Source organism: Pimephales promelas, chromosome 3, assembly GCF_988280905.1.
Source record: "Pimephales promelas chromosome 3, fPimPro1.hap1.1, whole genome shotgun sequence".
NCBI lineage: Eukaryota > Metazoa > Chordata > Actinopteri > Cypriniformes > Leuciscidae > Pimephales > Pimephales promelas.
In genome coordinates, this window is record NC_142771.1 from 45,543,423 (window position 1) to 45,561,119 (window position 17,697).

At 47.4% G+C, this 17,697-nt stretch overlaps 86 non-coding genes and 1 pseudogene across 86 annotated transcripts; all 87 read right to left on the bottom strand.

The window, feature by feature from the left end:
• Positions 1-1,008: 1,008 nt before the first annotated feature.
• Positions 1,009-1,127, bottom strand: LOC148986162 (5S ribosomal RNA). Its single transcript, XR_016166561.1, has one exon. It is a non-coding gene; the product is annotated as a 5S ribosomal RNA (ribosomal RNA).
• Positions 1,128-1,190: 63 nt separating this feature from the next.
• LOC148986163 (5S ribosomal RNA) lies at positions 1,191-1,309 on the bottom strand. Its single transcript, XR_016162275.1, has one exon. It is a non-coding gene; the product is annotated as a 5S ribosomal RNA (ribosomal RNA).
• A 63-nt stretch (positions 1,310-1,372) lies between these two features.
• LOC148986164 (5S ribosomal RNA) lies at positions 1,373-1,491 on the bottom strand. Its single transcript, XR_016166562.1, has one exon. It is a non-coding gene; the product is annotated as a 5S ribosomal RNA (ribosomal RNA).
• A 63-nt stretch (positions 1,492-1,554) lies between these two features.
• Positions 1,555-1,673, bottom strand: LOC148986165 (5S ribosomal RNA). The gene has a single exon (XR_016166563.1). It is a non-coding gene; the product is annotated as a 5S ribosomal RNA (ribosomal RNA).
• A 63-nt stretch (positions 1,674-1,736) lies between these two features.
• Positions 1,737-1,855, bottom strand: LOC148986166 (5S ribosomal RNA). The gene has a single exon (XR_016162276.1). It is a non-coding gene; the product is annotated as a 5S ribosomal RNA (ribosomal RNA).
• Positions 1,856-1,918: 63 nt separating this feature from the next.
• Positions 1,919-2,037, bottom strand: LOC148986167 (5S ribosomal RNA). Its single transcript, XR_016166564.1, has one exon. It is a non-coding gene; the product is annotated as a 5S ribosomal RNA (ribosomal RNA).
• A 63-nt stretch (positions 2,038-2,100) lies between these two features.
• On the bottom strand, positions 2,101-2,219 carry LOC120492472 (5S ribosomal RNA). The gene has a single exon (XR_005625465.2). It is a non-coding gene; the product is annotated as a 5S ribosomal RNA (ribosomal RNA).
• A 63-nt stretch (positions 2,220-2,282) lies between these two features.
• LOC148986168 (5S ribosomal RNA) lies at positions 2,283-2,401 on the bottom strand. The gene has a single exon (XR_016162814.1). It is a non-coding gene; the product is annotated as a 5S ribosomal RNA (ribosomal RNA).
• Positions 2,402-2,464: 63 nt separating this feature from the next.
• Positions 2,465-2,583, bottom strand: LOC148986169 (5S ribosomal RNA). The gene has a single exon (XR_016166565.1). It is a non-coding gene; the product is annotated as a 5S ribosomal RNA (ribosomal RNA).
• A 63-nt stretch (positions 2,584-2,646) lies between these two features.
• On the bottom strand, positions 2,647-2,765 carry LOC148986170 (5S ribosomal RNA). Its single transcript, XR_016166566.1, has one exon. It is a non-coding gene; the product is annotated as a 5S ribosomal RNA (ribosomal RNA).
• Positions 2,766-2,936: 171 nt separating this feature from the next.
• LOC148986171 (5S ribosomal RNA) lies at positions 2,937-3,055 on the bottom strand. Its single transcript, XR_016161227.1, has one exon. It is a non-coding gene; the product is annotated as a 5S ribosomal RNA (ribosomal RNA).
• Positions 3,056-3,118: 63 nt separating this feature from the next.
• On the bottom strand, positions 3,119-3,237 carry LOC148986172 (5S ribosomal RNA). Its single transcript, XR_016166567.1, has one exon. It is a non-coding gene; the product is annotated as a 5S ribosomal RNA (ribosomal RNA).
• A 63-nt stretch (positions 3,238-3,300) lies between these two features.
• Positions 3,301-3,419, bottom strand: LOC148986173 (5S ribosomal RNA). Its single transcript, XR_016166568.1, has one exon. It is a non-coding gene; the product is annotated as a 5S ribosomal RNA (ribosomal RNA).
• Positions 3,420-3,482: 63 nt separating this feature from the next.
• LOC148986174 (5S ribosomal RNA) lies at positions 3,483-3,601 on the bottom strand. Its single transcript, XR_016161128.1, has one exon. It is a non-coding gene; the product is annotated as a 5S ribosomal RNA (ribosomal RNA).
• Positions 3,602-3,664: 63 nt separating this feature from the next.
• On the bottom strand, positions 3,665-3,783 carry LOC148986175 (5S ribosomal RNA). Its single transcript, XR_016166569.1, has one exon. It is a non-coding gene; the product is annotated as a 5S ribosomal RNA (ribosomal RNA).
• A 63-nt stretch (positions 3,784-3,846) lies between these two features.
• LOC148986176 (5S ribosomal RNA) lies at positions 3,847-3,965 on the bottom strand. Its single transcript, XR_016166571.1, has one exon. It is a non-coding gene; the product is annotated as a 5S ribosomal RNA (ribosomal RNA).
• Positions 3,966-4,028: 63 nt separating this feature from the next.
• Positions 4,029-4,147, bottom strand: LOC148986177 (5S ribosomal RNA). The gene has a single exon (XR_016161876.1). It is a non-coding gene; the product is annotated as a 5S ribosomal RNA (ribosomal RNA).
• Positions 4,148-4,210: 63 nt separating this feature from the next.
• LOC148986178 (5S ribosomal RNA) lies at positions 4,211-4,329 on the bottom strand. The gene has a single exon (XR_016166572.1). It is a non-coding gene; the product is annotated as a 5S ribosomal RNA (ribosomal RNA).
• Positions 4,330-4,392: 63 nt separating this feature from the next.
• On the bottom strand, positions 4,393-4,511 carry LOC148986179 (5S ribosomal RNA). The gene has a single exon (XR_016166573.1). It is a non-coding gene; the product is annotated as a 5S ribosomal RNA (ribosomal RNA).
• A 63-nt stretch (positions 4,512-4,574) lies between these two features.
• Positions 4,575-4,693, bottom strand: LOC148986180 (5S ribosomal RNA). The gene has a single exon (XR_016166574.1). It is a non-coding gene; the product is annotated as a 5S ribosomal RNA (ribosomal RNA).
• Positions 4,694-4,756: 63 nt separating this feature from the next.
• On the bottom strand, positions 4,757-4,875 carry LOC148986181 (5S ribosomal RNA). Its single transcript, XR_016161129.1, has one exon. It is a non-coding gene; the product is annotated as a 5S ribosomal RNA (ribosomal RNA).
• A 63-nt stretch (positions 4,876-4,938) lies between these two features.
• LOC148986182 (5S ribosomal RNA) lies at positions 4,939-5,057 on the bottom strand. The gene has a single exon (XR_016166575.1). It is a non-coding gene; the product is annotated as a 5S ribosomal RNA (ribosomal RNA).
• A 63-nt stretch (positions 5,058-5,120) lies between these two features.
• On the bottom strand, positions 5,121-5,239 carry LOC148986183 (5S ribosomal RNA). The gene has a single exon (XR_016162277.1). It is a non-coding gene; the product is annotated as a 5S ribosomal RNA (ribosomal RNA).
• Positions 5,240-5,302: 63 nt separating this feature from the next.
• Positions 5,303-5,421, bottom strand: LOC148986184 (5S ribosomal RNA). Its single transcript, XR_016166576.1, has one exon. It is a non-coding gene; the product is annotated as a 5S ribosomal RNA (ribosomal RNA).
• Positions 5,422-5,484: 63 nt separating this feature from the next.
• Positions 5,485-5,603, bottom strand: LOC148986185 (5S ribosomal RNA). The gene has a single exon (XR_016162815.1). It is a non-coding gene; the product is annotated as a 5S ribosomal RNA (ribosomal RNA).
• Positions 5,604-5,666: 63 nt separating this feature from the next.
• Positions 5,667-5,785, bottom strand: LOC148986186 (5S ribosomal RNA). The gene has a single exon (XR_016166577.1). It is a non-coding gene; the product is annotated as a 5S ribosomal RNA (ribosomal RNA).
• Positions 5,786-5,848: 63 nt separating this feature from the next.
• LOC148986187 (5S ribosomal RNA) lies at positions 5,849-5,967 on the bottom strand. Its single transcript, XR_016166578.1, has one exon. It is a non-coding gene; the product is annotated as a 5S ribosomal RNA (ribosomal RNA).
• Positions 5,968-6,138: 171 nt separating this feature from the next.
• On the bottom strand, positions 6,139-6,257 carry LOC148986188 (5S ribosomal RNA). The gene has a single exon (XR_016166579.1). It is a non-coding gene; the product is annotated as a 5S ribosomal RNA (ribosomal RNA).
• Positions 6,258-6,320: 63 nt separating this feature from the next.
• On the bottom strand, positions 6,321-6,439 carry LOC148986189 (5S ribosomal RNA). The gene has a single exon (XR_016166580.1). It is a non-coding gene; the product is annotated as a 5S ribosomal RNA (ribosomal RNA).
• Positions 6,440-6,502: 63 nt separating this feature from the next.
• LOC148986190 (5S ribosomal RNA) lies at positions 6,503-6,621 on the bottom strand. The gene has a single exon (XR_016166582.1). It is a non-coding gene; the product is annotated as a 5S ribosomal RNA (ribosomal RNA).
• A 63-nt stretch (positions 6,622-6,684) lies between these two features.
• Positions 6,685-6,803, bottom strand: LOC148986191 (5S ribosomal RNA). Its single transcript, XR_016161130.1, has one exon. It is a non-coding gene; the product is annotated as a 5S ribosomal RNA (ribosomal RNA).
• Positions 6,804-6,866: 63 nt separating this feature from the next.
• LOC148986192 (5S ribosomal RNA) lies at positions 6,867-6,985 on the bottom strand. Its single transcript, XR_016166583.1, has one exon. It is a non-coding gene; the product is annotated as a 5S ribosomal RNA (ribosomal RNA).
• A 63-nt stretch (positions 6,986-7,048) lies between these two features.
• Positions 7,049-7,167, bottom strand: LOC148986193 (5S ribosomal RNA). Its single transcript, XR_016162816.1, has one exon. It is a non-coding gene; the product is annotated as a 5S ribosomal RNA (ribosomal RNA).
• A 63-nt stretch (positions 7,168-7,230) lies between these two features.
• On the bottom strand, positions 7,231-7,349 carry LOC148986194 (5S ribosomal RNA). The gene has a single exon (XR_016166584.1). It is a non-coding gene; the product is annotated as a 5S ribosomal RNA (ribosomal RNA).
• A 63-nt stretch (positions 7,350-7,412) lies between these two features.
• Positions 7,413-7,531, bottom strand: LOC148986195 (5S ribosomal RNA). The gene has a single exon (XR_016166585.1). It is a non-coding gene; the product is annotated as a 5S ribosomal RNA (ribosomal RNA).
• A 168-nt stretch (positions 7,532-7,699) lies between these two features.
• On the bottom strand, positions 7,700-7,818 carry LOC148986196 (5S ribosomal RNA). The gene has a single exon (XR_016166586.1). It is a non-coding gene; the product is annotated as a 5S ribosomal RNA (ribosomal RNA).
• A 63-nt stretch (positions 7,819-7,881) lies between these two features.
• Positions 7,882-8,000, bottom strand: LOC148986197 (5S ribosomal RNA). The gene has a single exon (XR_016166587.1). It is a non-coding gene; the product is annotated as a 5S ribosomal RNA (ribosomal RNA).
• A 63-nt stretch (positions 8,001-8,063) lies between these two features.
• On the bottom strand, positions 8,064-8,182 carry LOC148986198 (5S ribosomal RNA). The gene has a single exon (XR_016166588.1). It is a non-coding gene; the product is annotated as a 5S ribosomal RNA (ribosomal RNA).
• A 63-nt stretch (positions 8,183-8,245) lies between these two features.
• Positions 8,246-8,364, bottom strand: LOC148986199 (5S ribosomal RNA). The gene has a single exon (XR_016166589.1). It is a non-coding gene; the product is annotated as a 5S ribosomal RNA (ribosomal RNA).
• Positions 8,365-8,427: 63 nt separating this feature from the next.
• LOC148986200 (5S ribosomal RNA) lies at positions 8,428-8,546 on the bottom strand. Its single transcript, XR_016166590.1, has one exon. It is a non-coding gene; the product is annotated as a 5S ribosomal RNA (ribosomal RNA).
• A 63-nt stretch (positions 8,547-8,609) lies between these two features.
• LOC148986201 (5S ribosomal RNA) lies at positions 8,610-8,728 on the bottom strand. Its single transcript, XR_016166591.1, has one exon. It is a non-coding gene; the product is annotated as a 5S ribosomal RNA (ribosomal RNA).
• Positions 8,729-8,791: 63 nt separating this feature from the next.
• Positions 8,792-8,910, bottom strand: LOC148986202 (5S ribosomal RNA). Its single transcript, XR_016161131.1, has one exon. It is a non-coding gene; the product is annotated as a 5S ribosomal RNA (ribosomal RNA).
• A 63-nt stretch (positions 8,911-8,973) lies between these two features.
• On the bottom strand, positions 8,974-9,092 carry LOC148986203 (5S ribosomal RNA). Its single transcript, XR_016166593.1, has one exon. It is a non-coding gene; the product is annotated as a 5S ribosomal RNA (ribosomal RNA).
• Positions 9,093-9,155: 63 nt separating this feature from the next.
• On the bottom strand, positions 9,156-9,274 carry LOC148986204 (5S ribosomal RNA). Its single transcript, XR_016162278.1, has one exon. It is a non-coding gene; the product is annotated as a 5S ribosomal RNA (ribosomal RNA).
• A 63-nt stretch (positions 9,275-9,337) lies between these two features.
• On the bottom strand, positions 9,338-9,456 carry LOC148986205 (5S ribosomal RNA). Its single transcript, XR_016166594.1, has one exon. It is a non-coding gene; the product is annotated as a 5S ribosomal RNA (ribosomal RNA).
• A 63-nt stretch (positions 9,457-9,519) lies between these two features.
• Positions 9,520-9,638, bottom strand: LOC148986206 (5S ribosomal RNA). The gene has a single exon (XR_016162817.1). It is a non-coding gene; the product is annotated as a 5S ribosomal RNA (ribosomal RNA).
• Positions 9,639-9,701: 63 nt separating this feature from the next.
• LOC148986207 (5S ribosomal RNA) lies at positions 9,702-9,820 on the bottom strand. The gene has a single exon (XR_016166595.1). It is a non-coding gene; the product is annotated as a 5S ribosomal RNA (ribosomal RNA).
• A 63-nt stretch (positions 9,821-9,883) lies between these two features.
• LOC148986208 (5S ribosomal RNA) lies at positions 9,884-10,002 on the bottom strand. Its single transcript, XR_016166596.1, has one exon. It is a non-coding gene; the product is annotated as a 5S ribosomal RNA (ribosomal RNA).
• A 171-nt stretch (positions 10,003-10,173) lies between these two features.
• Positions 10,174-10,292, bottom strand: LOC148986209 (5S ribosomal RNA). The gene has a single exon (XR_016166597.1). It is a non-coding gene; the product is annotated as a 5S ribosomal RNA (ribosomal RNA).
• A 63-nt stretch (positions 10,293-10,355) lies between these two features.
• On the bottom strand, positions 10,356-10,474 carry LOC148986210 (5S ribosomal RNA). The gene has a single exon (XR_016166598.1). It is a non-coding gene; the product is annotated as a 5S ribosomal RNA (ribosomal RNA).
• Positions 10,475-10,537: 63 nt separating this feature from the next.
• LOC148986211 (5S ribosomal RNA) lies at positions 10,538-10,656 on the bottom strand. Its single transcript, XR_016166599.1, has one exon. It is a non-coding gene; the product is annotated as a 5S ribosomal RNA (ribosomal RNA).
• Positions 10,657-10,719: 63 nt separating this feature from the next.
• Positions 10,720-10,838, bottom strand: LOC148986212 (5S ribosomal RNA). Its single transcript, XR_016161132.1, has one exon. It is a non-coding gene; the product is annotated as a 5S ribosomal RNA (ribosomal RNA).
• Positions 10,839-10,901: 63 nt separating this feature from the next.
• Positions 10,902-11,020, bottom strand: LOC148986213 (5S ribosomal RNA). The gene has a single exon (XR_016166600.1). It is a non-coding gene; the product is annotated as a 5S ribosomal RNA (ribosomal RNA).
• A 63-nt stretch (positions 11,021-11,083) lies between these two features.
• LOC148986214 (5S ribosomal RNA) lies at positions 11,084-11,202 on the bottom strand. The gene has a single exon (XR_016162818.1). It is a non-coding gene; the product is annotated as a 5S ribosomal RNA (ribosomal RNA).
• Positions 11,203-11,265: 63 nt separating this feature from the next.
• LOC148986215 (5S ribosomal RNA) lies at positions 11,266-11,384 on the bottom strand. The gene has a single exon (XR_016166601.1). It is a non-coding gene; the product is annotated as a 5S ribosomal RNA (ribosomal RNA).
• A 63-nt stretch (positions 11,385-11,447) lies between these two features.
• On the bottom strand, positions 11,448-11,566 carry LOC148986216 (5S ribosomal RNA). Its single transcript, XR_016166602.1, has one exon. It is a non-coding gene; the product is annotated as a 5S ribosomal RNA (ribosomal RNA).
• A 170-nt stretch (positions 11,567-11,736) lies between these two features.
• LOC148986217 (5S ribosomal RNA) lies at positions 11,737-11,855 on the bottom strand. Its single transcript, XR_016166604.1, has one exon. It is a non-coding gene; the product is annotated as a 5S ribosomal RNA (ribosomal RNA).
• Positions 11,856-11,918: 63 nt separating this feature from the next.
• Positions 11,919-12,037, bottom strand: LOC148986218 (5S ribosomal RNA). Its single transcript, XR_016166605.1, has one exon. It is a non-coding gene; the product is annotated as a 5S ribosomal RNA (ribosomal RNA).
• Positions 12,038-12,100: 63 nt separating this feature from the next.
• LOC148986219 (5S ribosomal RNA) lies at positions 12,101-12,219 on the bottom strand. Its single transcript, XR_016166606.1, has one exon. It is a non-coding gene; the product is annotated as a 5S ribosomal RNA (ribosomal RNA).
• Positions 12,220-12,282: 63 nt separating this feature from the next.
• On the bottom strand, positions 12,283-12,401 carry LOC148986220 (5S ribosomal RNA). Its single transcript, XR_016166607.1, has one exon. It is a non-coding gene; the product is annotated as a 5S ribosomal RNA (ribosomal RNA).
• Positions 12,402-12,464: 63 nt separating this feature from the next.
• LOC148986221 (5S ribosomal RNA) lies at positions 12,465-12,583 on the bottom strand. The gene has a single exon (XR_016166608.1). It is a non-coding gene; the product is annotated as a 5S ribosomal RNA (ribosomal RNA).
• A 63-nt stretch (positions 12,584-12,646) lies between these two features.
• Positions 12,647-12,765, bottom strand: LOC148986222 (5S ribosomal RNA). The gene has a single exon (XR_016166609.1). It is a non-coding gene; the product is annotated as a 5S ribosomal RNA (ribosomal RNA).
• A 63-nt stretch (positions 12,766-12,828) lies between these two features.
• LOC148986223 (5S ribosomal RNA) lies at positions 12,829-12,947 on the bottom strand. The gene has a single exon (XR_016161133.1). It is a non-coding gene; the product is annotated as a 5S ribosomal RNA (ribosomal RNA).
• Positions 12,948-13,010: 63 nt separating this feature from the next.
• Positions 13,011-13,129, bottom strand: LOC148986224 (5S ribosomal RNA). Its single transcript, XR_016166610.1, has one exon. It is a non-coding gene; the product is annotated as a 5S ribosomal RNA (ribosomal RNA).
• A 63-nt stretch (positions 13,130-13,192) lies between these two features.
• LOC148986225 (5S ribosomal RNA) lies at positions 13,193-13,311 on the bottom strand. Its single transcript, XR_016162279.1, has one exon. It is a non-coding gene; the product is annotated as a 5S ribosomal RNA (ribosomal RNA).
• A 63-nt stretch (positions 13,312-13,374) lies between these two features.
• Positions 13,375-13,493, bottom strand: LOC148986226 (5S ribosomal RNA). The gene has a single exon (XR_016166611.1). It is a non-coding gene; the product is annotated as a 5S ribosomal RNA (ribosomal RNA).
• Positions 13,494-13,556: 63 nt separating this feature from the next.
• LOC148986227 (5S ribosomal RNA) lies at positions 13,557-13,675 on the bottom strand. The gene has a single exon (XR_016163444.1). It is a non-coding gene; the product is annotated as a 5S ribosomal RNA (ribosomal RNA).
• A 63-nt stretch (positions 13,676-13,738) lies between these two features.
• Positions 13,739-13,857, bottom strand: LOC148986228 (5S ribosomal RNA). The gene has a single exon (XR_016162820.1). It is a non-coding gene; the product is annotated as a 5S ribosomal RNA (ribosomal RNA).
• A 63-nt stretch (positions 13,858-13,920) lies between these two features.
• On the bottom strand, positions 13,921-14,039 carry LOC148986229 (5S ribosomal RNA). The gene has a single exon (XR_016166612.1). It is a non-coding gene; the product is annotated as a 5S ribosomal RNA (ribosomal RNA).
• A 63-nt stretch (positions 14,040-14,102) lies between these two features.
• On the bottom strand, positions 14,103-14,221 carry LOC148986230 (5S ribosomal RNA). Its single transcript, XR_016166613.1, has one exon. It is a non-coding gene; the product is annotated as a 5S ribosomal RNA (ribosomal RNA).
• Positions 14,222-14,392: 171 nt separating this feature from the next.
• LOC148986231 (5S ribosomal RNA) lies at positions 14,393-14,511 on the bottom strand. The gene has a single exon (XR_016166615.1). It is a non-coding gene; the product is annotated as a 5S ribosomal RNA (ribosomal RNA).
• A 63-nt stretch (positions 14,512-14,574) lies between these two features.
• LOC148986232 (5S ribosomal RNA) lies at positions 14,575-14,693 on the bottom strand (annotated as a pseudogene).
• A 63-nt stretch (positions 14,694-14,756) lies between these two features.
• LOC148986233 (5S ribosomal RNA) lies at positions 14,757-14,875 on the bottom strand. Its single transcript, XR_016166616.1, has one exon. It is a non-coding gene; the product is annotated as a 5S ribosomal RNA (ribosomal RNA).
• A 63-nt stretch (positions 14,876-14,938) lies between these two features.
• Positions 14,939-15,057, bottom strand: LOC148986234 (5S ribosomal RNA). The gene has a single exon (XR_016166617.1). It is a non-coding gene; the product is annotated as a 5S ribosomal RNA (ribosomal RNA).
• Positions 15,058-15,228: 171 nt separating this feature from the next.
• LOC148986235 (5S ribosomal RNA) lies at positions 15,229-15,347 on the bottom strand. Its single transcript, XR_016166618.1, has one exon. It is a non-coding gene; the product is annotated as a 5S ribosomal RNA (ribosomal RNA).
• A 63-nt stretch (positions 15,348-15,410) lies between these two features.
• On the bottom strand, positions 15,411-15,529 carry LOC148986236 (5S ribosomal RNA). Its single transcript, XR_016166619.1, has one exon. It is a non-coding gene; the product is annotated as a 5S ribosomal RNA (ribosomal RNA).
• Positions 15,530-15,592: 63 nt separating this feature from the next.
• On the bottom strand, positions 15,593-15,711 carry LOC148986237 (5S ribosomal RNA). Its single transcript, XR_016166620.1, has one exon. It is a non-coding gene; the product is annotated as a 5S ribosomal RNA (ribosomal RNA).
• A 63-nt stretch (positions 15,712-15,774) lies between these two features.
• Positions 15,775-15,893, bottom strand: LOC148986238 (5S ribosomal RNA). The gene has a single exon (XR_016166621.1). It is a non-coding gene; the product is annotated as a 5S ribosomal RNA (ribosomal RNA).
• A 63-nt stretch (positions 15,894-15,956) lies between these two features.
• On the bottom strand, positions 15,957-16,075 carry LOC148986239 (5S ribosomal RNA). The gene has a single exon (XR_016166622.1). It is a non-coding gene; the product is annotated as a 5S ribosomal RNA (ribosomal RNA).
• A 166-nt stretch (positions 16,076-16,241) lies between these two features.
• Positions 16,242-16,360, bottom strand: LOC148986240 (5S ribosomal RNA). The gene has a single exon (XR_016166623.1). It is a non-coding gene; the product is annotated as a 5S ribosomal RNA (ribosomal RNA).
• A 63-nt stretch (positions 16,361-16,423) lies between these two features.
• Positions 16,424-16,542, bottom strand: LOC148986241 (5S ribosomal RNA). The gene has a single exon (XR_016166624.1). It is a non-coding gene; the product is annotated as a 5S ribosomal RNA (ribosomal RNA).
• A 63-nt stretch (positions 16,543-16,605) lies between these two features.
• On the bottom strand, positions 16,606-16,724 carry LOC148986242 (5S ribosomal RNA). The gene has a single exon (XR_016162210.1). It is a non-coding gene; the product is annotated as a 5S ribosomal RNA (ribosomal RNA).
• A 63-nt stretch (positions 16,725-16,787) lies between these two features.
• Positions 16,788-16,906, bottom strand: LOC148986243 (5S ribosomal RNA). The gene has a single exon (XR_016166626.1). It is a non-coding gene; the product is annotated as a 5S ribosomal RNA (ribosomal RNA).
• Positions 16,907-16,969: 63 nt separating this feature from the next.
• Positions 16,970-17,088, bottom strand: LOC148986244 (5S ribosomal RNA). The gene has a single exon (XR_016166627.1). It is a non-coding gene; the product is annotated as a 5S ribosomal RNA (ribosomal RNA).
• A 63-nt stretch (positions 17,089-17,151) lies between these two features.
• LOC148986245 (5S ribosomal RNA) lies at positions 17,152-17,270 on the bottom strand. The gene has a single exon (XR_016166628.1). It is a non-coding gene; the product is annotated as a 5S ribosomal RNA (ribosomal RNA).
• A 63-nt stretch (positions 17,271-17,333) lies between these two features.
• On the bottom strand, positions 17,334-17,452 carry LOC148986246 (5S ribosomal RNA). Its single transcript, XR_016162821.1, has one exon. It is a non-coding gene; the product is annotated as a 5S ribosomal RNA (ribosomal RNA).
• Positions 17,453-17,515: 63 nt separating this feature from the next.
• LOC148986247 (5S ribosomal RNA) lies at positions 17,516-17,634 on the bottom strand. Its single transcript, XR_016166629.1, has one exon. It is a non-coding gene; the product is annotated as a 5S ribosomal RNA (ribosomal RNA).
• Positions 17,635-17,697: the final 63 nt, after the last annotated feature.

Below are 17,697 nucleotides of genomic sequence, written 5' to 3' on the forward strand. Positions count from 1 at the left end.
CACCTGGTGACTGTGCATCACCCTAAAATACTGCTGCCCTTCTGCCGTTTCCAGCCTTGTGCTGTAGGGCAATGATGCCACCTCTTTCGGGAACCTTACTTTAAGGAACCTCGTTCCATCCTCGATTTCGGTGCCCGGGTAGCATCTTCTTTTAATTTTTGATATGGGATCAACTCCCCATCCCTCCAATTTTTCAATAATTTCTCTATCCTCCAGGTAGACGGGCAGGTGCATGAAGGAAACAACATAGTCTCTATTTTGCAGTCTTTTAATTTCACAATTTACTCCTTTTATGTTCAGTCCATCCATCAAATCCTCACATGTTTCTTCATTTTCCATTGTTAGTTCATATTCTTTACCTTGTCTTGGTCTTAATGCCAGAATTTTGCCATGTCCACATTTATCCACCACTGCCTTGATAATATCCGCCGCTCTCACCTCATTGACATTCTCCACATTCAAAATGATCGTTGCCTCCTTTAAATACTTCCTTCCTGCAAACTTGTCTCTCCCATCATGTCCAGCTCGTTGTCGATAATCCAGTCCAGTGTCGTTTGCCAAGCGTTTCTCTCCAGCCAGTCCAGTGTCGTTTGCCATGCGTGTTCCTCTATCCAGTCCAGTGTCTTTTGCCGTGCGTGTTCCTCGAGCCAGTCCAGAGTCGTTTGCCGTTCGTGTTCCTCTTCCCGGTCCAGTGTCGTTTGCCATTAATCCATCCATTTTTGAGAAAAAATAAAAATAACCACCTTCCAGCCAGCAAAAGCTGCTGTTAGGTGGTTAAAAAAAACAAAAAAACAAAAAAAAACTAACTTGAAGTAATAAAAACTCACAAAAACAAACACAAATAAAAGAAAACAAAATGGAGGAGAGCCTTCCTCTCCCAACTACTGCCACACAACTTCCTGGATCGTACCACTCGGGCGTTCTCAAGGTGGTATGGCCGTAAGCGAAATCTGCTGCCAAAATTGGGCTATTTGAATGGTTAGAACATTAGGGTAGTAAACTATATAAAGCTTACAGCACCTGGTATTCCCAGGCGGTCTCCCATCCAAGTACTAACCAGGCCCGACCCTGCTTAGCTTCCGAGATCAGACGAGTTCGGGCGTTCTCAAGGTGGTATGGCCGTAAGCGAAATCTGCTGCCAAAATTGGGCTATTTGAATGGTTAGAACATTAGGGTAGTAAACTATATAAAGCTTACAGCACCTGCTATTCCCAGGCGGTCTCCCATCCAAGTACTAACCAGGCCCGACCCTGCTTAGCTTCCGAGATCAGACGAGTTCGGGCGTTCTCAAGGTGGTATGGCCGTAAGCGAAATCTGCTGCCAAAATTGGGCTATTTGAATAGTTAAAACATTAGGGTAGTAAACTATATAAAGCTTACAGCACCTGGTATTCCCAGGCGGTCTCCCATCCAAGTACTAACCAGGCCCGACCCTGCTTAGCTTCCGAGATCAGACGAGTTCGGGCGTTCTCAAGGTGGTATGGCCGTAAGCGAAATCTGCTGCCAAAATTGGGCTATTTGAATGGTTAGAACATTAGGGTAGTAAACTATATAAAGCTTACAGCACCTGGTATTCCCAGGCGGTCTCCCATCCAAGTACTAACCAGGCCCGACCCTGCTTAGCTTCCGAGATCAGACGAGTTCGGGCGTTCTCAAGGTGGTATGGCCGTAAGCGAAATCTGCTGCCAAAATTGGGCTATTTGAATGGTTAGAACATTAGGGTAGTAAACTATATAAAGCTTACAGCACCTGCTATTCCCAGGCGGTCTCCCATCCAAGTACTAACCAGGCCCGACCCTGCTTAGCTTCCGAGATCAGACGAGTTCGGGCGTTCTCAAGGTGGTATGGCCGTAAGCGAAATCTGCTGCCAAAATTGGGCTATTTGAATAGTTAAAACATTAGGGTAGTAAACTATATAAAGCTTACAGCACCTGGTATTCCCAGGCGGTCTCCCATCCAAGTACTAACCAGGCCCGACCCTGCTTAGCTTCCGAGATCAGACGAGTTCGGGCGTTCTCAAGGTGGTATGGCCGTAAGCGAAATCTGCTGCCAAAATTGGGCTATTTGAATGGTTAGAACATTAGGGTAGTAAACTATATAAAGCTTACAGCACCTGGTATTCCCAGGCGGTCTCCCATCCAAGTACTAACCAGGCCCGACCCTGCTTAGCTTCCGAGATCAGACGAGTTCGGGCGTTCTCAAGGTGGTATGGCCGTAAGCGAAATCTGCTGCCAAAATTGGGCTATTTGAATGGTTAGAACATTAGGGTAGTAAACTACATAAAGCTTACAGCACCTGGTATTCCCAGGCGGTCTCCCATCCAAGTACTAACCAGGCCCGACCCTGCTTAGCTTCCGAGATCAGACGAGTTCGGGCGTTCTCAAGGTGGTATGGTCGTAAGCGAAATCTCCTGCCAAAATTGGGCTATTTGAATGGTTAGAACATTAGGGTAGTAAACTACATAAAGCTTACAGCACCTGGTATTCCCAGGCGGTCTCCCATCCAAGTACTAACCAGGCCCGACCCTGCTTAGCTTCCGAGATCAGACGAGTTCGGGCGTTCTCAAGGTGGTATGGCCGTAAGCGAAATCTGCTGCCAAAATTGGGCTATTTGAATGGTTAGAACATTAGGGTAGTAAACTACATAAAGCTTACAGCACCTGGTATTCCCAGGCGGTCTCCCATCCAAGTACTAACCAGGCCCGACCCTGCTTAGCTTCCGAGATCAGACGAGTTCGGGCGTTCTCAAGGTGGTATGGCCGTAAGCGAAATCTGCAGCCAAAATTGGGCTATTTGAAGAAGAAAAAAAAGAGACTCTTTCAGGCTTTCTGAAGAAACTGAGAGACTATTTCAGGAATTTTGAGGGGAAAAAAGACAATTTAGGATTTTTGAAACATTTCATTGACTCTTTTTTTTTTTTTTTTTTTTTAAACAATAAAGCTTACAGCACCTGGTATTCCCAGGCGGTCTCCCATCCAAGTACTAACCAGGCCCGACCCTGCTTAGCTTCCGAGATCAGAAGAGTTCGGGCGTTCTCAAGGTGGTATGGCCGTAAGCGAAATCTGCTGCCAAAATTGGGCTATTTGAATAGTTAAAACATTAGGGTAGTAAACTATATAAAGCTTACAGCACCTGGTATTCCCAGGCGGTCTCCCATCCAAGTACTAACCAGGCCCGACCCTGCTTAGCTTCCGAGATCAGACGAGTTCGGGCGTTCTCAAGGTGGTATGGCCGTAAGCGAAATCTGCTGCCAAAATTGGGCTATTTGAATGGTTAGAACATTAGGGTAGTAAACTATATAAAGCTTACAGCACCTGGTATTCCCAGGCGGTCTCCCATCCAAGTACTAACCAGGCCCGACCCTGCTTAGCTTCCGAGATCAGACGAGTTCGGGCGTTCTCAAGGTGGTATGGCCGTAAGCGAAATCTGCTGCCAAAATTGGGCTATTTGAATGGTTAGAACATTAGGGTAGTAAACTATATAAAGCTTACAGCACCTGGTATTCCCAGGCGGTCTCCCATCCAAGTACTAACCAGGCCCGACCCTGCTTAGCTTCCGAGACCAGACGAGTTCGGGCGTTCTCAAGGTGGTATGGCCGTAAGCGAAATCTGCTGCCAAAATTGGGCTATTTGAATGGTTAGAACATTAGGGTAGTAAACTATATAAAGCTTACAGCACCTGGTATTCCCAGGCGGTCTCCCATCCAAGTACTAACCAGGCCCGACCCTGCTTAGCTTCCGAGATCAGACGAGTTCGGGCGTTCTCAAGGTGGTATGGCCGTAAGCGAAATCTGCTGCCAAAATTGGGCTATTTGAATAGTTAAAACATTAGGGTAGTAAACTATATAAAGCTTACAGCACCTGGTATTCCCAGGCGGTCTCCCATCCAAGTACTAACCAGGCCCGACCCTGCTTAGCTTCCGAGATCAGACGAGTTCGGGCGTTCTCAAGGTGGTATGGCCGTAAGCGAAATCTGCTGCCAAAATTGGGCTATTTGAATAGTTAAAACATTAGGGTAGTAAACTATATAAAGCTTACAGCACCTGGTATTCCCAGGCGGTCTCCCATCCAAGTACTAACCAGGCCCGACCCTGCTTAGCTTCCGAGATCAGACGAGTTCGGGCGTTCTCAAGGTGGTATGGCCGTAAGAGAAATCTGCTGCCAAAATTGGGCTATTTGAATGGTTAGAACATTAGGGTAGTAAACTATATAAAGCTTACAGCACCTGGTATTCCCAGGCGGTCTCCCATCCAAGTACTAACCAGGCCCGACCCTGCTTAGCTTCCGAGATCAGACGAGTTCGGGCGTTCTCAAGGTGGTATGGCCGTAAGCGAAATCTGCTGCCAAAATTGGGCTATTTGAATAGTTAAAACATTAGGGTAGTAAACTATATAAAGCTTACAGCACCTGGTATTCCCAGGCGGTCTCCCATCCAAGTACTAACCAGGCCCGACCCTGCTTAGCTTCCGAGATCAGACGAGTTCGGGCGTTCTCAAGGTGGTATGGCCGTAAGCGAAATCTGCTGCCAAAATTGGGCTATTTGAATGGTTAGAACATTAGGGTAGTAAACTATATAAAGCTTACAGCACCTGGTATTCCCAGGCGGTCTCCCATCCAAGTACTAACCAGGCCCGACCCTGCTTAGCTTCCGAGATCAGACGAGTTCGGGCGTTCTCAAGGTGGTATGGCCGTAAGCGAAATCTGCTGCCAAAATTGGGCTATTTGAATGGTTAGAACATTAGGGTAGTAAACTATATAAAGCTTACAGCACCTGGTATTCCCAGGCGGTCTCCCATCCAAGTACTAACCAGGCCCGACCCTGCTTAGCTTCCGAGACCAGACGAGTTCGGGCGTTCTCAAGGTGGTATGGCCGTAAGCGAAATCTGCTGCCAAAATTGGGCTATTTGAATGGTTAGAACATTAGGGTAGTAAACTATATAAAGCTTACAGCACCTGGTATTCCCAGGCGGTCTCCCATCCAAGTACTAACCAGGCCCGACCCTGCTTAGCTTCCGAGATCAGACGAGTTCGGGCGTTCTCAAGGTGGTATGGCCGTAAGCGAAATCTGCTGCCAAAATTGGGCTATTTGAATGGTTAGAACATTAGGGTAGTAAACTATATAAAGCTTACAGCACCTGCTATTCCCAGGCGGTCTCCCATCCAAGTACTAACCAGGCCCGACCCTGCTTAGCTTCCGAGATCAGACGAGTTCGGGCGTTCTCAAGGTGGTATGGCCGTAAGCGAAATCTGCTGCCAAAATTGGGCTATTTGAATGGTTAGAACATTAGGGTAGTAAACTATATAAAGCTTACAGCACCTGGTATTCCCAGGCGGTCTCCCATCCAAGTACTAACCAGGCCCGACCCTGCTTAGCTTCCGAGATCAGACGAGTTCGGGCGTTCTCAAGGTGGTATGGCCGTAAGCGAAATCTGCTGCCAAAATTGGGCTATTTGAATGGTTAGAACATTAGGGTAGTAAACTACATAAAGCTTACAGCACCTGGTATTCCCAGGCGGTCTCCCATCCAAGTACTAACCAGGCCCGACCCTGCTTAGCTTCCGAGATCAGACGAGTTCGGGCGTTCTCAAGGTGGTATGGTCGTAAGCGAAATCTCCTGCCAAAATTGGGCTATTTGAATGGTTAGAACATTAGGGTAGTAAACTACATAAAGCTTACAGCACCTGGTATTCCCAGGCGGTCTCCCATCCAAGTACTAACCAGGCCCGACCCTGCTTAGCTTCCGAGATCAGACGAGTTCGGGCGTTCTCAAGGTGGTATGGCCGTAAGCGAAATCTGCTGCCAAAATTGGGCTATTTGAATGGTTAGAACATTAGGGTAGTAAACTACATAAAGCTTACAGCACCTGGTATTCCCAGGCGGTCTCCCATCCAAGTACTAACCAGGCCCGACCCTGCTTAGCTTCCGAGATCAGACGAGTTCGGGCGTTCTCAAGGTGGTATGGCCGTAAGCGAAATCTGCAGCCAAAATTGGGCTATTTGAAGAAGAAAAAAAAGAGACTCTTTCAGGCTTTCTGAAGAAACTGAGAGACTATTTCAGGAATTTTGAGGGGAAAAAAGACAATTTAGGATTTTTGAAACATTTCATTGACTCTTTTTTTTTTTTTTTTTTTTTAAACAATAAAGCTTACAGCACCTGGTATTCCCAGGCGGTCTCCCATCCAAGTACTAACCAGGCCCGACCCTGCTTAGCTTCCGAGATCAGACGAGTTCGGGCGTTCTCAAGGTGGTATGGCCGTAAGCGAAATCTGCTGCCAAAATTGGGCTATTTGAATAGTTAAAACATTAGGGTAGTAAACTATATAAAGCTTACAGCACCTGGTATTCCCAGGCGGTCTCCCATCCAAGTACTAACCAGGCCCGACCCTGCTTAGCTTCCGAGATCAGACGAGTTCGGGCGTTCTCAAGGTGGTATGGCCGTAAGCGAAATCTGCTGCCAAAATTGGGCTATTTGAATGGTTAGAACATTAGGGTAGTAAACTATATAAAGCTTACAGCACCTGGTATTCCCAGGCGGTCTCCCATCCAAGTACTAACCAGGCCCGACCCTGCTTAGCTTCCGAGATCAGACGAGTTCGGGCGTTCTCAAGGTGGTATGGCCGTAAGCGAAATCTGCTGCCAAAATTGGGCTATTTGAATGGTTAGAACATTAGGGTAGTAAACTATATAAAGCTTACAGCACCTGGTATTCCCAGGCGGTCTCCCATCCAAGTACTAACCAGGCCCGACCCTGCTTAGCTTCCGAGACCAGACGAGTTCGGGCGTTCTCAAGGTGGTATGGCCGTAAGCGAAATCTGCTGCCAAAATTGGGCTATTTGAATGGTTAGAACATTAGGGTAGTAAACTATATAAAGCTTACAGCACCTGGTATTCCCAGGCGGTCTCCCATCCAAGTACTAACCAGGCCCGACCCTGCTTAGCTTCCGAGATCAGACGAGTTCGGGCGTTCTCAAGGTGGTATGGCCGTAAGCGAAATCTGCTGCCAAAATTGGGCTATTTGAATGGTTAGAACATTAGGGTAGTAAACTACATAAAGCTTACAGCACCTGGTATTCCCAGGCGGTCTCCCATCCAAGTACTAACCAGGCCCGACCCTGCTTAGCTTCCGAGATCAGACGAGTTCGGGCGTTCTCAAGGTGGTATGGTCGTAAGCGAAATCTGCTGCCAAAATTGGGCTATTTGAATGGTTAGAACATTAGGGTAGTAAACTACATAAAGCTTACAGCACCTGGTATTCCCAGGCGGTCTCCCATCCAAGTACTAACCAGGCCCGACCCTGCTTAGCTTCCGAGATCAGACGAGTTCGGGCGTTCTCAAGGTGGTATGGCCGTAAGCGAAATCTGCTGCCAAAATTGGGCTATTTGAATGGTTAGAACATTAGGGTAGTAAACTACATAAAGCTTACAGCACCTGGTATTCCCAGGCGGTCTCCCATCCAAGTACTAACCAGGCCCGACCCTGCTTAGCTTCCGAGATCAGACGAGTTCGGGCGTTCTCAAGGTGGTATGGCCGTAAGCGAAATCTGCAGCCAAAATTGGGCTATTTGAAGAAGAAAAAAAAGAGACTCTTTCAGGCTTTCTGAAGAAACTGAGAGACTATTTCAGGAATTTTGAGGGGAAAAAAGACAATTTAGGATTTTTGAAACATTTCATTGACTCTTTTTTTTTTTTTTTTTTAAACAATAAAGCTTACAGCACCTGGTATTCCCAGGCGGTCTCCCATCCAAGTACTAACCAGGCCCGACCCTGCTTAGCTTCCGAGATCAGACGAGTTCGGGCGTTCTCAAGGTGGTATGGCCGTAAGCGAAATCTGCTGCCAAAATTGGGCTATTTGAATAGTTAAAACATTAGGGTAGTAAACTATATAAAGCTTACAGCACCTGGTATTCCCAGGCGGTCTCCCATCCAAGTACTAACCAGGCCCGACCCTGCTTAGCTTCCGAGATCAGACGAGTTCGGGCGTTCTCAAGGTGGTATGGCCGTAAGCGAAATCTGCTGCCAAAATTGGGCTATTTGAATAGTTAAAACATTAGGGTAGTAAACTATATAAAGCTTACAGCACCTGGTATTCCCAGGCGGTCTCCCATCCAAGTACTAACCAGGCCCGACCCTGCTTAGCTTCCGAGATCAGACGAGTTCGGGCGTTCTCAAGGTGGTATGGCCGTAAGCGAAATCTGCTGCCAAAATTGGGCTATTTGAATGGTTAGAACATTAGGGTAGTAAACTATATAAAGCTTACAGCACCTGGTATTCCCAGGCGGTCTCCCATCCAAGTACTAACCAGGCCCGACCCTGCTTAGCTTCCGAGATCAGACGAGTTCGGGCGTTCTCAAGGTGGTATGGCCGTAAGCGAAATCTGCTGCCAAAATTGGGCTATTTGAATAGTTAAAACATTAGGGTAGTAAACTATATAAAGCTTACAGCACCTGGTATTCCCAGGCGGTCTCCCATCCAAGTACTAACCAGGCCCGACCCTGCTTAGCTTCCGAGATCAGACGAGTTCGGGCGTTCTCAAGGTGGTATGGCCGTAAGCGAAATCTGCTGCCAAAATTGGGCTATTTGAATGGTTAGAACATTAGGGTAGTAAACTATATAAAGCTTACAGCACCTGGTATTCCCAGGCGGTCTCCCATCCAAGTACTAACCAGGCCCGACCCTGCTTAGCTTCCGAGATCAGACGAGTTCGGGCGTTCTCAAGGTGGTATGGCCGTAAGCGAAATCTGCTGCCAAAATTGGGCTATTTGAATGGTTAGAACATTAGGGTAGTAAACTATATAAAGCTTACAGCACCTGGTATTCCCAGGCGGTCTCCCATCCAAGTACTAACCAGGCCCGACCCTGCTTAGCTTCCGAGACCAGACGAGTTCGGGCGTTCTCAAGGTGGTATGGCCGTAAGCGAAATCTGCTGCCAAAATTGGGCTATTTGAATGGTTAGAACATTAGGGTAGTAAACTATATAAAGCTTACAGCACCTGGTATTCCCAGGCGGTCTCCCATCCAAGTACTAACCAGGCCCGACCCTGCTTAGCTTCCGAGATCAGACGAGTTCGGGCGTTCTCAAGGTGGTATGGCCGTAAGCGAAATCTGCTGCCAAAATTGGGCTATTTGAATGGTTAGAACATTAGGGTAGTAAACTATATAAAGCTTACAGCACCTGCTATTCCCAGGCGGTCTCCCATCCAAGTACTAACCAGGCCCGACCCTGCTTAGCTTCCGAGATCAGACGAGTTCGGGCGTTCTCAAGGTGGTATGGCCGTAAGCGAAATCTGCTGCCAAAATTGGGCTATTTGAATGGTTAGAACATTAGGGTAGTAAACTATATAAAGCTTACAGCACCTGGTATTCCCAGGCGGTCTCCCATCCAAGTACTAACCAGGCCCGACCCTGCTTAGCTTCCGAGATCAGACGAGTTCGGGCGTTCTCAAGGTGGTATGGCCGTAAGCGAAATCTGCTGCCAAAATTGGGCTATTTGAATGGTTAGAACATTAGGGTAGTAAACTACATAAAGCTTACAGCACCTGGTATTCCCAGGCGGTCTCCCATCCAAGTACTAACCAGGCCCGACCCTGCTTAGCTTCCGAGATCAGACGAGTTCGGGCGTTCTCAAGGTGGTATGGTCGTAAGCGAAATCTCCTGCCAAAATTGGGCTATTTGAATGGTTAGAACATTAGGGTAGTAAACTACATAAAGCTTACAGCACCTGGTATTCCCAGGCGGTCTCCCATCCAAGTACTAACCAGGCCCGACCCTGCTTAGCTTCCGAGATCAGACGAGTTCGGGCGTTCTCAAGGTGGTATGGCCGTAAGCGAAATCTGCTGCCAAAATTGGGCTATTTGAATGGTTAGAACATTAGGGTAGTAAACTACATAAAGCTTACAGCACCTGGTATTCCCAGGCGGTCTCCCATCCAAGTACTAACCAGGCCCGACCCTGCTTAGCTTCCGAGATCAGACGAGTTCGGGCGTTCTCAAGGTGGTATGGCCGTAAGCGAAATCTGCAGCCAAAATTGGGCTATTTGAAGAAGAAAAAAAAGAGACTCTTTCAGGCTTTCTGAAGAAACTGAGAGACTATTTCAGGAATTTTGAGGGGAAAAAAGACAATTTAGGATTTTTGAAACATTTCATTGACTCTTTTTTTTTTTTTTTTTTTTTAAACAATAAAGCTTACAGCACCTGGTATTCCCAGGCGGTCTCCCATCCAAGTACTAACCAGGCCCGACCCTGCTTAGCTTCCGAGATCAGACGAGTTCGGGCGTTCTCAAGGTGGTATGGCCGTAAGCGAAATCTGCTGCCAAAATTGGGCTATTTGAATAGTTAAAACATTAGGGTAGTAAACTATATAAAGCTTACAGCACCTGGTATTCCCAGGCGGTCTCCCATCCAAGTACTAACCAGGCCCGACCCTGCTTAGCTTCCGAGATCAGACGAGTTCGGGCGTTCTCAAGGTGGTATGGCCGTAAGCGAAATCTGCTGCCAAAATTGGGCTATTTGAATGGTTAGAACATTAGGGTAGTAAACTATATAAAGCTTACAGCACCTGGTATTCCCAGGCGGTCTCCCATCCAAGTACTAACCAGGCCCGACCCTGCTTAGCTTCCGAGATCAGACGAGTTCGGGCGTTCTCAAGGTGGTATGGCCGTAAGCGAAATCTGCTGCCAAAATTGGGCTATTTGAATGGTTAGAACATTAGGGTAGTAAACTATATAAAGCTTACAGCACCTGGTATTCCCAGGCGGTCTCCCATCCAAGTACTAACCAGGCCCGACCCTGCTTAGCTTCCGAGACCAGACGAGTTCGGGCGTTCTCAAGGTGGTATGGCCGTAAGCGAAATCTGCTGCCAAAATTGGGCTATTTGAATGGTTAGAACATTAGGGTAGTAAACTATATAAAGCTTACAGCACCTGGTATTCCCAGGCGGTCTCCCATCCAAGTACTAACCAGGCCCGACCCTGCTTAGCTTCCGAGATCAGACGAGTTCGGGCGTTCTCAAGGTGGTATGGCCGTAAGCGAAATCTGCTGCCAAAATTGGGCTATTTGAATGGTTAGAACATTAGGGTAGTAAACTACATAAAGCTTACAGCACCTGGTATTCCCAGGCGGTCTCCCATCCAAGTACTAACCAGGCCCGACCCTGCTTAGCTTCCGAGATCAGACGAGTTCGGGCGTTCTCAAGGTGGTATGGTCGTAAGCGAAATCTGCTGCCAAAATTGGGCTATTTGAATGGTTAGAACATTAGGGTAGTAAACTACATAAAGCTTACAGCACCTGGTATTCCCAGGCGGTCTCCCATCCAAGTACTAACCAGGCCCGACCCTGCTTAGCTTCCGAGATCAGACGAGTTCGGGCGTTCTCAAGGTGGTATGGCCGTAAGCGAAATCTGCTGCCAAAATTGGGCTATTTGAATGGTTAGAACATTAGGGTAGTAAACTACATAAAGCTTACAGCACCTGGTATTCCCAGGCGGTCTCCCATCCAAGTACTAACCAGGCCCGACCCTGCTTAGCTTCCGAGATCAGACGAGTTCGGGCGTTCTCAAGGTGGTATGGCCGTAAGCGAAATCTGCAGCCAAAATTGGGCTATTTGAAGAAGAAAAAAAAGAGACTCTTTCAGGCTTTCTGAAGAAACTGAGAGACTATTTCAGGAATTTTGAGGGGAAAAAAGACAATTTAGGATTTTTGAAACATTTCATTGACTCTTTTTTTTTTTTTTTTTTTTAAACAATAAAGCTTACAGCACCTGGTATTCCCAGGCGGTCTCCCATCCAAGTACTAACCAGGCCCGACCCTGCTTAGCTTCCGAGATCAGACGAGTTCGGGCGTTCTCAAGGTGGTATGGCCGTAAGCGAAATCTGCTGCCAAAATTGGGCTATTTGAATAGTTAAAACATTAGGGTAGTAAACTATATAAAGCTTACAGCACCTGGTATTCCCAGGCGGTCTCCCATCCAAGTACTAACCAGGCCCGACCCTGCTTAGCTTCCGAGATCAGACGAGTTCGGGCGTTCTCAAGGTGGTATGGCCGTAAGCGAAATCTGCTGCCAAAATTGGGCTATTTGAATAGTTAAAACATTAGGGTAGTAAACTATATAAAGCTTACAGCACCTGGTATTCCCAGGCGGTCTCCCATCCAAGTACTAACCAGGCCCGACCCTGCTTAGCTTCCGAGATCAGACGAGTTCGGGCGTTCTCAAGGTGGTATGGCCGTAAGCGAAATCTGCTGCCAAAATTGGGCTATTTGAATGGTTAGAACATTAGGGTAGTAAACTATATAAAGCTTACAGCACCTGGTATTCCCAGGCGGTCTCCCATCCAAGTACTAACCAGGCCCGACCCTGCTTAGCTTCCGAGATCAGACGAGTTCGGGCGTTCTCAAGGTGGTATGGCCGTAAGCGAAATCTGCTGCCAAAATTGGGCTATTTGAATAGTTAAAACATTAGGGTAGTAAACTATATAAAGCTTACAGCACCTGGTATTCCCAGGCGGTCTCCCATCCAAGTACTAACCAGGCCCGACCCTGCTTAGCTTCCGAGATCAGACGAGTTCGGGCGTTCTCAAGGTGGTATGGCCGTAAGCGAAATCTGCTGCCAAAATTGGGCTATTTGAATGGTTAGAACATTAGGGTAGTAAACTATATAAAGCTTACAGCACCTGGTATTCCCAGGCGGTCTCCCATCCAAGTACTAACCAGGCCCGACCCTGCTTAGCTTCCGAGATCAGACGAGTTCGGGCGTTCTCAAGGTGGTATGGCCGTAAGCGAAATCTGCTGCCAAAATTGGGCTATTTGAATGGTTAGAACATTAGGGTAGTAAACTATATAAAGCTTACAGCACCTGGTATTCCCAGGCGGTCTCCCATCCAAGTACTAACCAGGCCCGACCCTGCTTAGCTTCCGAGACCAGACGAGTTCGGGCGTTCTCAAGGTGGTATGGCCGTAAGCGAAATCTGCTGCCAAAATTGGGCTATTTGAATGGTTAGAACATTAGGGTAGTAAACTATATAAAGCTTACAGCACCTGGTATTCCCAGGCGGTCTCCCATCCAAGTACTAACCAGGCCCGACCCTGCTTAGCTTCCGAGATCAGACGAGTTCGGGCGTTCTCAAGGTGGTATGGCCGTAAGCGAAATCTGCTGCCAAAATTGGGCTATTTGAATGGTTAGAACATTAGGGTAGTAAACTATATAAAGCTTACAGCACCTGCTATTCCCAGGCGGTCTCCCATCCAAGTACTAACCAGGCCCGACCCTGCTTAGCTTCCGAGATCAGACGAGTTCGGGCGTTCTCAAGGTGGTATGGCCGTAAGCGAAATCTGCTGCCAAAATTGGGCTATTTGAATAGTTAAAACATTAGGGTAGTAAACTATATAAAGCTTACAGCACCTGGTATTCCCAGGCGGTCTCCCATCCAAGTACTAACCAGGCCCGACCCTGCTTAGCTTCCGAGATCAGACGAGTTCGGGCGTTCTCAAGGTGGTATGGCCGTAAGCGAAATCTGCTGCCAAAATTGGGCTATTTGAATGGTTAGAACATTAGGGTAGTAAACTATATAAAGCTTACAGCACCTGGTATTCCCAGGCGGTCTCCCATCCAAGTACTAACCAGGCCCGACCCTGCTTAGCTTCCGAGATCAGACGAGTTCGGGCGTTCTCAAGGTGGTATGGCCTTAAGCGAAATCTGCTGCCAAAATTGGGCTATTTGAATGGTTAGAACATTAGGGTAGTAAACTACATAAAGCTTACAGCACCTGGTATTCCCAGGCGGTCTCCCATCCAAGTACTAACCAGGCCCGACCCTGCTTAGCTTCCGAGATCAGACGAGTTCGGGCGTTCTCAAGGTGGTATGGTCGTAAGCGAAATCTCCTGCCAAAATTGGGCTATTTGAATGGTTAGAACATTAGGGTAGTAAACTACATAAAGCTTACAGCACCTGGTATTCCCAGGCGGTCTCCCATCCAAGTACTAACCAGGCCCGACCCTGCTTAGCTTCCGAGATCAGACGAGTTCGGGCGTTCTCAAGGTGGTATGGCCGTAAGCGAAATCTGCTGCCAAAATTGGGCTATTTGAATGGTTAGAACATTAGGGTAGTAAACTACATAAAGCTTACAGCACCTGGTATTCCCAGGCGGTCTCCCATCCAAGTACTAACCAGGCCCGACCCTGCTTAGCTTCCGAGATCAGACGAGTTCGGGCGTTCTCAAGGTGGTATGGCCGTAAGCGAAATCTGCAGCCAAAATTGGGCTATTTGAAGAAGAAAAAAAAGAGACTCTTTCAGGCTTTCTGAAGAAACTGAGAGACTATTTCAGGAATTTTGAGGGGAAAAAAGACAATTTAGGATTTTTGAAACATTTCATTGACTCTTTTTTTTTTTTTTTTTTTTTAAACAATAAAGCTTACAGCACCTGGTATTCCCAGGCGGTCTCCCATCCAAGTACTAACCAGGCCCGACCCTGCTTAGCTTCCGAGATCAGACGAGTTCGGGCGTTCTCAAGGTGGTATGGCCGTAAGCGAAATCTGCTGCCAAAATTGGGCTATTTGAATGGTTAGAACATTAGGGTAGTAAACTACATAAAGCTTACAGCACCTGGTATTCCCAGGCGGTCTCCCATCCAAGTACTAACCAGGCCCGACCCTGCTTAGCTTCCGAGATAAGACGAGTTCGGGCGTTCTCAAGGTGGTATGGTCGTAAGCGAAATCTCCTGCCAAAATTGGGCTATTTGAATGGTTAGAACATTAGGGTAGTAAACTACATAAAGCTTACAGCACCTGGTATTCCCAGGCGGTCTCCCATCCAAGTACTAACCAGGCCCGACCCTGCTTAGCTTCCGAGATCAGACGAGTTCGGGCGTTCTCAAGGTGGTATGGCCGTAAGCGAAATCTGCTGCCAAAATTGGGCTATTTGAATGGTTAGAACATTAGGGTAGTAAACTACATAAAGCTTACAGCACCTGGTATTCCCAGGCGGTCTCCCATCCAAGTACTAACCAGGCCCGACCCTGCTTAGCTTCCGAGATCAGACGAGTTCGGGCGTTCTCAAGGTGGTATGGCCGTAAGCGAAATCTGCAGCCAAAATTGGGCTATTTGAAGAAGAAAAAAAAGAGACTCTTTCAGGCTTTCTGAAGAAACTGAGAGACTATTTCAGGAATTTTGAGGGGAAAAAAGACAATTTAGGATTTTTGAAACATTTCATTGACTCTTTTTTTTTTTTTTTTTTTTTAAACAATAAAGCTTACAGCACCTGGTATTCCCAGGCGGTCTCCCATCCAAGTACTAACCAGGCCCGACCCTGCTTAGCTTCCGAGATCAGACGAGTTCGGGCGTTCTCAAGGTGGTATGGCCGTAAGCGAAATCTGCTGCCAAAATTGGGCTATTTGAATAGTTAAAACATTAGGGTAGTAAACTATATAAAGCTTACAGCACCTGGTATTCCCAGGCGGTCTCCCATCCAAGTACTAACCAGGCCCGACCCTGCTTAGCTTCCGAGATCAGACGAGTTCGGGCGTTCTCAAGGTGGTATGGCCGTAAGCGAAATCTGCTGCCAAAATTGGGCTATTTGAATGGTTAGAACATTAGGGTAGTAAACTATATAAAGCTTACAGCACCTGGTATTCCCAGGCGGTCTCCCATCCAAGTACTAACCAGGCCCGACCCTGCTTAGCTTCCGAGATCAGACGAGTTCGGGCGTTCTCAAGGTGGTATGGCCGTAAGCGAAATCTGCTGCCAAAATTGGGCTATTTGAATGGTTAGAACATTAGGGTAGTAAACTATATAAAGCTTACAGCACCTGGTATTCCCAGGCGGTCTCCCATCCAAGTACTAACCAGGCCCGACCCTGCTTAGCTTCCGAGATCAGACGAGTTCGGGCGTTCTCAAGGTGGTATGGCCGTAAGCGAAATCTGCTGCCAAAATTGGGCTATTTGAATGGTTAGAACATTAGGGTAGTAAACTACATAAAGCTTACAGCACCTGGTATTCCCAGGCGGTCTCCCATCCAAGTACTAACCAGGCCCGACCCTGCTTAGCTTCCGAGATCAGACGAGTTCGGGCGTTCTCAAGGTGGTATGGCCGTAAGCGAAATCTGCAGCCAAAATTGGGCTATTTGAAGAAGAAAAAAAAGAGACTCTTTCAGGCTTTCTGAAGAAACTGAGAGACTATTTCAGGAATTTTGAGGGGAAAAAAGACAATTTAGGATTTTTGAAACATTTCATTGACTCTTTTTTTTTTTTTTTTAAACAATAAAGCTTACAGCACCTGGTATTCCCAGGCGGTCTCCCATCCAAGTACTAACCAGGCCCGACCCTGCTTAGCTTCCGAGATCAGACGAGTTCGGGCGTTCTCAAGGTGGTATGGCCGTAAGCGAAATCTGCTGCCAAAATTGGGCTATTTGAATAGTTAAAACATTAGGGTAGTAAACTATATAAAGCTTACAGCACCTGGTATTCCCAGGCGGTCTCCCATCCAAGTACTAACCAGGCCCGACCCTGCTTAGCTTCCGAGATCAGACGAGTTCGGGCGTTCTCAAGGTGGTATGGCCGTAAGCGAAATCTGCTGCCAAAATTGGGCTATTTGAATGGTTAGAACATTAGGGTAGTAAACTATATAAAGCTTACAGCACCTGGTATTCCCAGGCGGTCTCCCATCCAAGTACTAACCAGGCCCGATCCTGCTTAGCTTCCGAGATCAGACGAGTTCGGGCGTTCTCAAGGTGGTATGGCCGTAAGCGAAATCTGCTGCCAAAATTGGGCTATTTGAATAGTTAAAACATTAGGGTAGTAAACTATATAAAGCTTACAGCACCTGGTATTCCCAGGCGGTCTCCCATCCAAGTACTAACCAGGCCCGACCCTGCTTAGCTTCCGAGATCAGACGAGTTCGGGCGTTCTCAAGGTGGTATGGCCGTAAGCGAAATCTGCTGCCAAAATTGGGCTATTTGAATGGTTAGAACATTAGGGTAGTAAACTATATAAAGCTTACAGCACCTGGTATTCCCAGGCGGTCTCCCATCCAAGTACTAACCAGGCCCGACCCTGCTTAGCTTCCGAGATCAGACGAGTTCGGGCGTTCTCAAGGTGGTATGGCCGTAAGCGAAATCTGCTGCCAAAATTGGGCTATTTGAATGGTTAGAACATTAGGGTAGTAAACTATATAAAGCTTACAGCACCTGGTATTCCCAGGCGGTCTCCCATCCAAGTACTAACCAGGCCCGACCCTGCTTAGCTTCCGAGATCAGACGAGTTCGGGCGTTCTCAAGGTGGTATGGCCGTAAGCGAAATCTGCTGCCAAAATTGGGCTATTTGAATGGTTAGAACATTAGGGTAGTAAACTACATAAAGCTTACAGCACCTGGTATTCCCAGGCGGTCTCCCATCCAAGTACTAACCAGGCCCGACCCTGCTTAGCTTCCGAGATCAGACGAGTTCGGGCGTTCTCAAGGTGGTATGGTCGTAAGCGAAATCTCCTGCCAAAATTGGGCTATTTGAATGGTTAGAACATTAGGGTAGTAAACTACATAAAGCTTACAGCACCTGGTATTCCCAGGCGGTCTCCCATCCAAGTACTAACCAGGCCCGACCCTGCTTAGCTTCCGAGATCAGACGAGTTCGGGCGTTCTCAAGGTGGTATGGCCGTAAGCGAAATCTGCTGCCAAAATTGGGCTATTTGAATGGTTAGAACATTAGGGTAGTAAACTACATAA